Source organism: Ascaphus truei, chromosome 4 (genome assembly GCF_040206685.1).
Source record: "Ascaphus truei isolate aAscTru1 chromosome 4, aAscTru1.hap1, whole genome shotgun sequence".
NCBI classification, from domain to species: Eukaryota; Metazoa; Chordata; class Amphibia; order Anura; family Ascaphidae; genus Ascaphus; species Ascaphus truei.
The window spans coordinates 367,284,388-367,296,718 of record NC_134486.1 but is presented as its reverse complement, the minus strand read 5'-3'; positions in this window follow the sequence as shown (position 1 = coordinate 367,296,718).

The window sequence follows — 12,331 nt, the reverse complement described above, 5'->3', positions numbered from 1 at the left end:
ATGGCCAGAAGCTGAGTGGGCTGGTCTAATCGCACCCTTCCTAAGCGGCGAACCCCAGAAGGCTTACTTTGATCTAGAGCCAGCCGAAGCTAACGTCTATGCAAAATTGAAGTTCGAGATCCTCGCCCGCCTCGGCGTAACCACGGCTGTTCGTGCCCAAAGGTTTCACGCATGGTCCTTCACGATGGATAAAGCCACCCGAAGCCAGATGTATGACCTCATCCACCTCGCCCGGAAGTGGCTACAACCCGAGATCAACTCAGCAAGCCACATCGTGGAACGGTTGGTCATGGACCAGTTCTTGAGGAAACTTCCCTCTGCCTTACGCCGTTGGGTCAGTCGGAGTGACCCCCACAATGCGGATGAGCTTGTGGCCCTTGTAGAAAGGTACAGTGCAGCAGAAGAGCACCCGCAACCCACAGTCGTGGAGCAACCCCACTATCCGAGGTTCCAGGACTCTTCCAGAGACGGTAAAAGGGTACCGGGGTTAAGGGGCGCTGAAGAGCGGCGACCACCTTCACGCCGCTCCAGCAACAGTGGTTCGCACACTAAGGGCAATAGCCAACATGGGGAGCCGGGAAAAGGCTCTAAGTGGGACACAGACTATGTACCTAAATGTGTAAATTGTCATGAGAGGGGCCACACAGCAAAAATCTGCCCACTAAATGATGAGCCCATGCAATGCAACAGCGTGGAACCTTATTCGCTGTTGTCCCAATGTATGGGCCCTAGCCCAGAGGACCCCTTGAATAACCATCTGTGGGCATTTGTAAAGGTTAATGGTAAGAGGGTTCGGGCACTTCTTGACTCTGGGAGTATGGTCACACTAGTGTCCGAATACCTATTGCCCATTAAGAAGAAACAGGTAAACAGTTCACAAAGAGTGGCAATTTGTTGTATACATGGGGATAATCATGAATATTCCACTGTTGATGTTTTTTTTGAAACAGAATTTGGTTCTTTAGATTTCAAGGTGGGTATTGTACCCAAACTGGCACATGATGTGTTAATAGGGACCGACTTTCCCCATTTTCTAAAAATGTGGTCCCCAGCTCAGAATAGCGCCCAGAGTTCAATAGCAGACCATAACGAAGTGTTAGAAGAAACAAATCCTTTCCCTTTTTCAGAAATGGAGGTTGACGAGGGCCCAAATAAGAAGGGGGAAAAGGAGGAGTGCTGTGAAATTCCCTTCCCCATCACTACTTTGGTAGGGAATACCCCAAATCAAGATGTTGATCAGGCACTTACCACCCCAGTACAGGATAAGACCCTCGCTGACCTAGAGGTCAGTCCTGGGAGTTTTAAGAAGACCCAGTGGGAGGACCCCACATTAGCGGTAGCAAGGGGAAATATACGGGACCAGAATAGTACTCATGGCCAACCAGATAGGTCACTTGCTTACCCCTACTTCGAGGTAGAGAACGACCTAGTATATCGGGTTGATAAAAGAAAATCAGTTACAACTAAACAATTGTTGGTACCACGGACATTCCGTAACGTAGTATTACACCTCGCACATAGTCATCCATTGGGGGGACACCTAGGGGTGGAAAAGACAAAAGAAAAGGTTCTCCGAAGCTTTTATTGGCCTGGGGTTCTGGCAGAAATTACAAACTATTGTTCCTCATGCCCAGAATGTCAGATCACCGCCCCGTTCAAAGCATACCGCAGCCCATTGGTACCCCTTCCCATAATAGAGGTACCATTTGACCGGATTGCTATGGATCTAGTAGGACCCCTAATAAAGTCTGCTAGGGGACATCAGCATATATTGGTAATATTAGATTATGCTACCCGATATCCGGAGGCAGTTCCCCTACGTAGCACCTCTGCTAAAAACATAGCAAAAGAGTTAGTACTTCTGTTTTCCCGGGTCGGAATTCCTAAAGAGATCTTATCTGACCAGGGAACACCATTTATGTCCCAAGTAACAAAAGAGCTATGTAAACTCCTAAAAATCAAGCATCTCAGAACCTCAGTCTATCATCCACAAACAGATGGTTTAGTGGAAAGGTTCAATAAAACCTTAAAGAGCATGTTACGCCGGGCGGTCGATAAGGATGGGAAAAACTGGGACTGTTTGTTACCATACCTGTTATTTGCCATTAGGGAAGTTCCCCAGTCATCCACAGGCTTCTCCCCGTTTGAACTATTGTATGGCCGACATCCAAGGGGCTTACTGGATATAGCCAAAGAAACTTGGGAACACGAGGTTACCCCTTACAGAAGTGTAATAGAGCATGTTGCCCAAATGCAGGACCGCATTGCTGCAGTCCTACCCATAGTGAGGGAACACATGGAGAAAGCTCAAGAAGCACAAAGGAATACGTATAATAAGGGTGCTAGGGTCAGATTTTTTTTTCCAGGTGATAGGGTACTAGTTCTGGTTCCCACCGTGGAGAGTAAATTCCTTGCTAAATGGCATGGGCCATATGAGGTCTTGGAAAGAGTGGGAGAAGTAAATTATAGGGTAAGGCAGCCAGGTAGGAGGAAACCTGAGCAAATTTACCATATAAACCTACTCAAGCCCTGGAAAGATAGAGAGGTCTTGTTAACCCTAGTACCCCCAGGTCCGTCAGAGAATCTAGAAACTGACCCAGAGGTTAGCATAGCTGAAACACTGTCCGTGCATCAGAAACGAGAGGTCCAGAGTTTAGTGAGAAGGAACAAAGAAATCTTCTCTACACAGCCAGGTAAAACTAACGTAATTAAACATGACATAGTCTCTGAACCGGGGGTCCGAGTTAACCTTAAACCGTACCGAATCCCAGAGGCCAAGAGAGAGGCTATAAGTTTAGAGGTTAAAAAAATGCTAAAACTAGGCGTAATTGAGGAATCCCAAAGTGGGTGGAACAGCCCTATAGTTTTAGTCCCAAAGCCAGACGGTACAACAAGGTTTTGTAATGACTACCGGAAACTAAACGCGGTGTCAACATTTGATACTTACCCTATGCCCAGGGTGGATGAACTTGTAGAGAGACTGGGCAAAGCCCGATATCTCACAACCATAGACCTAACAAAAGGGTACTGGCAGGTTCCCCTCACAGAAAGGGCAAAAGAAAAAACAGCCTTCTCAACCCCAGACGGCCTCTTTCAATATAAGGTGCTGCCTTTTGGCTTACATGGAGCTCCCGCCACATTCCAAAGAATGATGGATAAAATTTTAAAACCACATGTTCGGTACGCTGCCGCCTACCTGGATGATGTGGTAATCCATAGTGAAGATTGGCAGTCCCACCTTCCAAAGGTCCAAGCTGTGCTCGACGCAGTTCGGTCTGCTGGACTAACTGCTAACCCCGCTAAATGCACTATTGGTCTGGAGGAGGCCAAGTATCTGGGGTATTCTATTGGTAGAGGGTTACTCAAACCACAAACACTCAAAGTAGAGGCGATACAAAATTGGCCAAGGCCAGTCACAAAAAAACAAGTAAGGACCTTTTTGGGGTTAATTGGCTACTATAGGAGGTTTATTCCCAATTTTGCAACTAAGGCAACCCCACTAACCGACCTCACAAAAGCAAGAGGACCGCTAATGGTAAAGTGGTCCCCCGAAGCCGAACAGGCCTTTAGAAGCCTGAAAGAAGCTCTCTGTGCCCAACCAGTGTTGGTCACACCTGACTTCTCCAAAGAGTTCGTAGTCCAAACCGACGCATCTGAGGTAGGGCTGGGGGCGGTACTCTCCCAGGAGTCTCAAGGGGAGGAGCACCCCATCCTTTATTTAAGTAGGAAACTAAATCCCCAGGAGAAAAATTACTCCATAGTCGAGAAAGAGTGTCTCGCAATAAAGTGGGCTGTAGAGACACTCAAGTATTATCTGTTGGGGAGAAAGTTCCGATTGGTCACAGATCATGCACCCCTTACCTGGATGTGTCAAAATAGGGAGAAGAACGCTAGGGTGACCAGGTGGTTCCTAAGCCTACAGCCCTTTAAATTTTCTGTGGAACACAGGTCGGGGCACAAACATGGCAATGCCGACGGGTTGTCAAGGATGCACTCCCTAATATCCATGGTCGCTCACCCCTCGAGGTCTGAGCTGGGGGGGAGGATATGTGACAGAAACCAGGGGTTGGTAATAAACTCCATATACAGGGCTCCCAGGATACTGAACAGTTTCTGTCCTGTCTAAGCTGAACAGGGCAGCCTCGTGGTACAGGCACTCCATTCCACAGTTTGTCTGCTGCCTGTTTTCTGTCACCTGTCATGCTGATTAGAGTTCAGGTATATAAGACCTGTTTCCTGTTTCCTCTGCGCCCCGCCCAAGAGCCTGGAAGGCTGCTGAACTGCAGAGGGGTGAGAAAGCCTCTTTCCCAAATCGCTTCATTCATTCTGTTAGTTTGTCTAAAGACTGCAAAGGTACTTATTTTGTTGGTGGAAGTGGACAAGCCACTTCCAACTCTGAGTCAGGGACATCTAAGTTTAAGTTATCGCTCAGACGAGCAGCTTTTTGTTTGGCTTTGTTTTCTGTTTAAACTGTGGCAGTCTCAGTGCCTGGGACTGAATAAACCAGGCATAGCCTGTTTAAAGGAACAGTACGTGACGTCTCATCATTTAACCTACCCTAAAAGACCGTGTTCTAACAGTCCCGGACAGACGGCGGAGCCCCGGAGTAAGCCGTTTGTCACAATATATATATATATATATATATATATATATATATATATATATATATATATATATATATATATATATATAGATAGATAGATAGATAGATAGATAGATAGATAGCCTCCTTCCCTTCTGACTTCCAGAATGTAAACGCCTGCCACTTCTTTTCCATTTCCTTTCCTACCTCTTTATTTAGCCACATTGGTTTTGACTTATTTTAGGATTGTTAGCATTTTAAATTAATTATTTGTTTTGTTGGCTACTGGTTTCAATTCATTCTTTTTTTGGCTAGTGTTTAAAATGAATTCATTGTTTTGTTGGTTAATGCTTTTATTTATTAAATTGATTGCTTGGCTAGTGCTTTTATTTCTTGAATTAGGGTGTTTAGGTCTGTGTATATCTTTTATTATTATGTGTTTTTGGCCTTCATGCTTTTTTATTAGGGCGAACATTGACTGCTATAGTGGCTTATCATGCCCATATTATATGGGTATGATGTACCACTATGCCAATCAATGGGTAGAGGGTGGGTATAGTGGTCCCAGGGTGGGTGGCTAGGCCTCCCGGTGGGTAGCAGGGGAGGGTGGGGTAACCCCTTAATTACTTTAGCAGTTATTAACCGCTAAGGTTATTAAGGTGTTAGGGGCCATTTGCTTGTATTTTTATTGTATTCTTTCTGGCAACGAAGCCAGACCTAGAGTATGCTGATGAGGATGCCCTTCATGATGGCAGGGGTAAATAGAAAGTTTTATTTACAGATGCAACGGCCGTTATTCGAACAAATCACGGCGCCATTTTTGTGTGCGCTGCTGTACTCCACGCGGAATTAATACCACCAATCACCCCAGGCACACGTGTTTATCACGGTTACATTGTTTGAATTTCATGGATTGTGTGCAATGAAATGAATTAATTGTAATGTGTACAGTACTGTGCTACTGTGGTACTGTGTCAATTTCAGGCATTTAAAAGCCAGAACACTAAAATGCCATTTTCTGCACTCGCCTGCACTTGCGTCTAAAGGCGGTACGGTTGGAAGAAATTGCGCGCCATCACATGGGTATTCAGAGTTCTACACCGCGTGAAGTGTTTCAATAATGGCCGTTGCATCTGTACTTTATTTATGCTGTCTGGCAAATGTTTGATTTTATAATGGCAAATGAACTATTATCCATGTCTGGATAATAGTTATTTTGCCCATTACTGTACTGTATGCATTGGGGTAGTGGGGTGTGTTTATAGCAATGTATTGCAAAAACATTTTTGCCACAGGATTGGTACTGCAGGCCAGCGGGGACCACCCAAGGGCCCACAGGCACCCACAGGGACCACCTGAGGACCCCCTATCATCCATGGGAACACCCACAGGGACTACCTAAGGGCCCACAGATACCCGCAAGGACCACCTGAGGACCCACAGACACCCACGGGGACCACCTGAGGACACCCAGACACCCACAGGGACCACCTGAGGACCCCCAGATACCCATTGGACCACCGAAGGGCCCCCAGACACCCACAAGGACCATCCAAGCACCCCCGGACACCCACGGCCTCTGGTATCAATCATGTGGGAGTAGAGGAGGTGGATATTAGTGTTTTTAATGTTTAGTGTGGGTAGCAGCTGTTTTAATATACATTTTAATACTAGTGTATGAGCAGGGGGTCTCTGGCCAGAACCGCATTGATTTGAGGTCCAGGGACTCCATGCTTCCCAAGACACAGACCCGGTTTGGTGGTGCCGGTATCTCCTATGCATTTAAATGTCCCATGTCACGTAACTGTGGGAATAAAATGCATAGAACATAACGGCACCCCATAATGGGGCCTGTATCTCGGAAAGTAGGGGGTCCCCGGACCTGAAATCAATGCAGTTCTGCTCCGGAGATGCCTTGCTCATCTACACTAGTAAAACAATTTATATAAAAAACATTCATTTCGGGCGAGATTTGCGCAGGGTGAGGCGACTCTCTCTGAGCAGCTCTCTCGGCAGCTGAAAGAAATCACCGGGTAAGCCCTTTTCAGAGAGGCGATCTTCACGTCGCCGGCTACTCGCCCATTTTGGGAATTTTGCTATCACGATCGATGCTTTCTGAATACCATGATAGCAATGCTCAAAAAACAGGTAATTTAAATGGCCCAGCGATTTTTTTTTAACGCTTATAGCATGGGCCCCACTGTCGGGCGCAAATGCACTGATTTAATCACTGCTTTGGGAATAGGCCCCTGTGTCTGGATAATTTAAATCACCCATTAGGCAAACATGACCTAGTTTTTTTTAACTTTTGTTACCTTCTCTATTTGCAAACGTATTTTCTCTTCCTCAATCTCACAGATATTTGGTGGTTTATAGCATATCCCTACAAATATTTTCTTTATACTTTTACCTCTGCGGCTAATTTCTAGCCACCAGGTCTTTACATCTTCCCTTATAATAGGTTTTAGATCCGGTTTAACAGCAAATGATTCAATAAGTTAGACTCAAAAAGTTAACCAAATAAAGTTAAACTTATATACATTTCTGAATTAATAATAATGTAAAAGATTAAAATAGTGCATCAGCTTTCATGACTCTTTTGTAAAATTATTGTATTCGCATAACCCAAATGTACACAACATGCTGTAGATAAAAATAAAATTCCTGTAGGAGGCAGAGCAAAAGTCCTTTCGGCAGATCAGTATAATCATGACAAGTGAGCTGTGTCTTTTCACTCCTTGAAGTCTATTGAATCTGTAACCAGAACAGAGAACAACAGGTTCTTCGCCATTTAAATATTATGAATAACAGTAGCTAAAACCGGAAAGTTGTTGAAATAGACTCAGAAGCCTTGAATCCAACTGCACAAATGCATTTTTTGTAATAAAAATGTGAAAGATTTATTTCAAAGATTGCTGTTATAAGGGACTTTATGCTCAAAAGTATTTTTTTTTTCCCTCGTAATTTTGACTGATTATGCTAAGGAGAGACTGATTTACAATAAGTACTAAGGGGGAAAAGTACATTTATTTTCTTTCATTTTCTATAAAACGTCTATACTTTAGTACACTTCAGAAAAAACACAGAAGGAGTAATAGTGTTTTACACCCATGTATGTTAAGTATAACATCTTACCTGAGAGACACCACTGATTGTTTTACTACACATTGAAAATCTATGGGCGAATAGAGTTTGTCACCTGGTATCACTGGATGTAAAATTATTATATAGTATTTTATAGTAATATTCTTCATGATAAAAGGATTGAGGGCCATAAAAGATACTTTCTCGATATGGGAAGTTCAAAGGATAGTACACATAATACATTTGGATTGGATGTACTTTCATTCGCACTGGCCCATAATTACCTATGCAAATTTATTTTAGAGTTGGTGCAAGAAAGAAGTACTATTTCAAGAAGAAAACATAGTATATACAGATCATGTTCTTACATACAGAACTGTAGCTTAGGTTCATATATTAAATCTTTTAATCTGGGATGGAGAAAAGAAAGAACTATTATCTTTTGTTGATAATTTCAAATCTAATGTGATTTATTTCTTTACTGATTTCTTCAGTTAATTTAAGATTATTCATTTTTTGGACACCACAGTTTCTATTGGAAAGAATGAGTTCCTAAAAACTATCTCTAGAAAGGACACCGCAACCAGTTCCTAGCTGCAAGCAGACAGTGCTCACCCTAAACCTTTAATTGGGAGTATACATGTTGGGCAATACTTGAGTGTAAAAATAAATTGTAATCAAGAACTAATGTACATTTTGAGATGCGTAAACTAAGAAATTGCAATCCAGATTTTTTGAGAGAGGCTATGCAACAAAATCCCTGAGAAAATCCTGTACAAGAGCTAAAGTGAGAAACAGAACAGACGAATTCGTACAAAGCGAAAAATAAATGAATACTATTAGACCAGTATGTACCTTTACTAATCCACACAAGGCAAAACATGGTATATTTTCAAAATATTGGGAATTATAGTAATGTTGCCTAATGGGAATCTGAAACTATTTCTAGATCCCAAACCTAGTGTAATATAACAGAGGTAATAATTTAAACGATATGTTGGTGCATAGTTTCTTTCAACGAGAGGGATATAGAGATCAATGTACAGTAAGCGTTAAGGAATGTATAAATGTGGGGGGTGTAGTATCTGTCAATATGTAAAGACAGGAGACATTTTCTTTAACAATGGAACGTAGCACATAATTAAGCATTACATTAGTTGCATGACAAATTGAGTTATTTATTTACCTGTTCATGCAGTAAAAATTATGTTGGTATGACAACGCGCCTTTTGAGAAAGAGGATTATAGAACATTTTAGTGCTATTTAATCAGGCAATATGCTAACCTCAGTAGAAAGACATTTCAGATCCTGTCGAGGTTGCTCTATAAATGGACTAACAATTCAGGGTATAGACAGAGTACAACGTTTAGAAGCTAGGTGGATATACATTCTGAAGACACGGTCCTCAAACAGGCTAAATGAGGACCTTCTATTTAATTCTTTTCTATAATAAAATACATTTGTAGCACCACTGTGGGATTACTACTTTACTAAAGGGCACTAGAGAGTTAACTGCAGGTATAGCTACAGTGTATCGTCTCTATCCATAATATGGTGTAGGATGACTAGGCAGAACCTACTGATGCAGCGGCCGTTATTCGAACACATCACGGCGCCGATTTTGAGTTCTCTGCTGTTCCCCACACACCATGAACGCGGCCAATCGCCCCAGGCACCCGCGCTTATCGCGGATGTTTTGTTTGAATTTCATGGATTCTGTTTCTTTGTTTGCAATAAAATGGAGGAATTGTAATGTGTACAGTACTGTGCTACTGTGCTACTGTGTCAATTTCATGTTTTTAAAAGCCAGAAAACTAAAATTAGTTTTTCTGCACTCGCCGCGCTCGCATCTTAGTGCGGGGAGGCTGGAATTCATCCCGCAGTTTCAAATCGGGATTACGATGTACATGACGCATGAAGTGTTTGAATAACGGCCGCTGCATCAGTAGCCACACACACCTTATAGAAGGTGTCTAGTGATGTCACCAAGTAATGATAGTACATAGAATGTCATACCCATCCATAGTAGTCAAATTGACTAGCGATGTCACTACTGGGTGGCCTCACACCACCAAGCTTCCCGGGTCCGACACTTTTGGTGTGGGTAAAAATGACATAAATAATTGCAGGATACCGGACTGACACAAACCCTTCCCTGTAAAGTGGGAAAACAGGATCCTTAGAGTGTTGGAGTTTCCCTGGTGACAGCTGAGGATCTGGACAGCATGAGCAGCGACTCCCCCTCACCCCCCTTCCGTGTAGCTGAAACCGGATATCGCAAATCGAAAGTGACGTCACCGGAAATTACGAAACTGGACTCATGGGCGTGGAGGCGAGCGGTGGATGTCGAGCGGACAGTGAGACTGCAGCTTACCCGATCCATGGGACATCATACACACAGGACGCCAGGATCAACGGAAGGTGAGCACCAAATGTAAACTCCTTGAAAAACTTTTTCTTTAAAGCAGTGGTGTGCCACCTATAACCTCCTTTGTATACCTGCAGGTGAGCACCACAACACCGTGTAACAGTGAGATCTCCCGTCGGGTGGGGCAATACCGGGTACACACGCATTAACTAAATTTCAAATTATAACGATGGGTTGCATGTTTGAAGTTTGTTGTTACTCCACTCAAGGGGTTAAAACTGAGATTTAAAAAAGTAATATTCTTGAAAAGCGTTTCTTCCTCTTCACAATTCAACTGCTCAGATTTTCCCAAACTTTGGCAAAACATTAAAATGTTAGCCTAATCTCATCAAAAATTAGAATAATTTCAGAATTGATTTTAATAAAAACCATATATTTAGTTCATATGGTATAGCAGCATTTGAACCCAGAATGAACCCTACATCATTGCAGGATAATTATTTGATTTCAACTTATGATTTCTACATTATTCAAGAAGAACAGTTGGTTTTGCGTGCCTTCAAGGAATTAGTCATTCACTCGTAAATACCTGAGTTAGTGAGCATTTTAGCCACAACATCAGTCACCTTGTGAACTTTTCCCATAAACATCTCTATGCTTCACAAGATCGTATAGGCATACTTCAAATTTTACTACCCAAAAAAGAATTCTCTTGCTTATGGAACTACTGTATAGTGTCTTTGGATAAAGATTTCTGTGGAAATGCAAACAGAGAACTGTTTACAATACACGGTGTGTTATCACTATGCTCTGCATAGAAAGTGACAGTCATAACATTTCACCCGGCAACCTCACAACTTAATACATTAAACCTTCAAAGATTGCTCAATGTGTGCTTTATTTATTTTTGACCTTTTGACAGCATTTAGTAATGCTGTCCAAGAGAAAATTCTTTTGGTCAACTTAGACCTGCAAGGTTACTAAGAAGTTAGAACACACAGGAGAATGTTTTTTTTTATTGTTGTTGCTCAATACATGATTGGCAAAGCATTCTTGAACGTTACATCACCTATAAACTTGAGCAATAAAAGATAGATGTTTAAGTCATTGAAAACCCGAAGCAAAAGTTTTTACCAAAAATAGGTTTCAGTTCAGGAGCTATTACTGTATATAGTGCATACTGCTGCGGCAGACTTTATTCTAACAAATCACCGGTTTGTCCCTGGCTTGTTCCTGGAATGCGACGCTGTTTACCCGGAGCATGCCGCGTTCCCAGCCACGGGTCTTGCCCGGCTGACGCGCGGTTGATGTGTTAATTGATAATGGTTCAGGATTTAATAGGCTGCAATGCTTCGCGTGTCCGCCAGATGGCATAAATTCATGAATTGTAATGCAGTATATATACAGTATATATACTGTATAACAACAACCCCTATAACCCCTAACATACTGTACACATACAGTACTGTATATGCACATCAATGATACTATAGGACGGCGGGGGCGATATGTGTTTGCAGCAGAGAGAGATCCGCTGCTCTCTCTGCGCAAATATCGGTACATGAAAAATTATTTAAAATACATTTTTATTCATAGTGTAGATGTGCAGGGGGTCTCCGGAGCTGAACCGCATTGGTTTCAGGTCCGGGGAACCCTGCTTCCCGAGATACAGGCCCCTTTATGGGGTGCTGGTATCCCTCTGCATTTAAAGGTCCCGATCACGTGACCGCGGAATGTAAACAAAGCAGACAGATACCGGCACCCCCTAAAGGGGCCTGTATCTCGGGAAACAGGGGGTCCCCGGACATAAAACCAAAGCGGTTCAGCTCCGGAGACCCTCTGCACATCTACAGTATGAATAAAACACCCATATCAATAAACACTTGTTCCTTACCTTTGCGGCTATGTGCTACGGTAACGAAGCAGCATGAATGTATTTTTAATAATATTGTACAGTGAGCAGGGGGTTCCCTGAGCCACAAATCAAAGCTCAAGGGTCCCTCTGCTCCTGCACAATATTATTAAAATACAGAAATGCTGCTTCATTGCTAAGGCAATGAAGGGGTTAACCCACTGTGCCCGCTTTATTGTGGGTAGCGGGGGTGGGTGATGGGGGTATTTGGCCCTTGGTGTGAGTTTAGGACTTGCGGGGGGGTTGCGGGTGCACTTAACCCCTTCACGGCCGCAGCAGTTAATACCGCTACGGTCATGAAGGGGTTAACCACTCCCGCTACCCCCCCGCAAGCCCTAAACAACCACCGTTGGGGCTAATACCCCCTTTACCCACCCCCGCTAC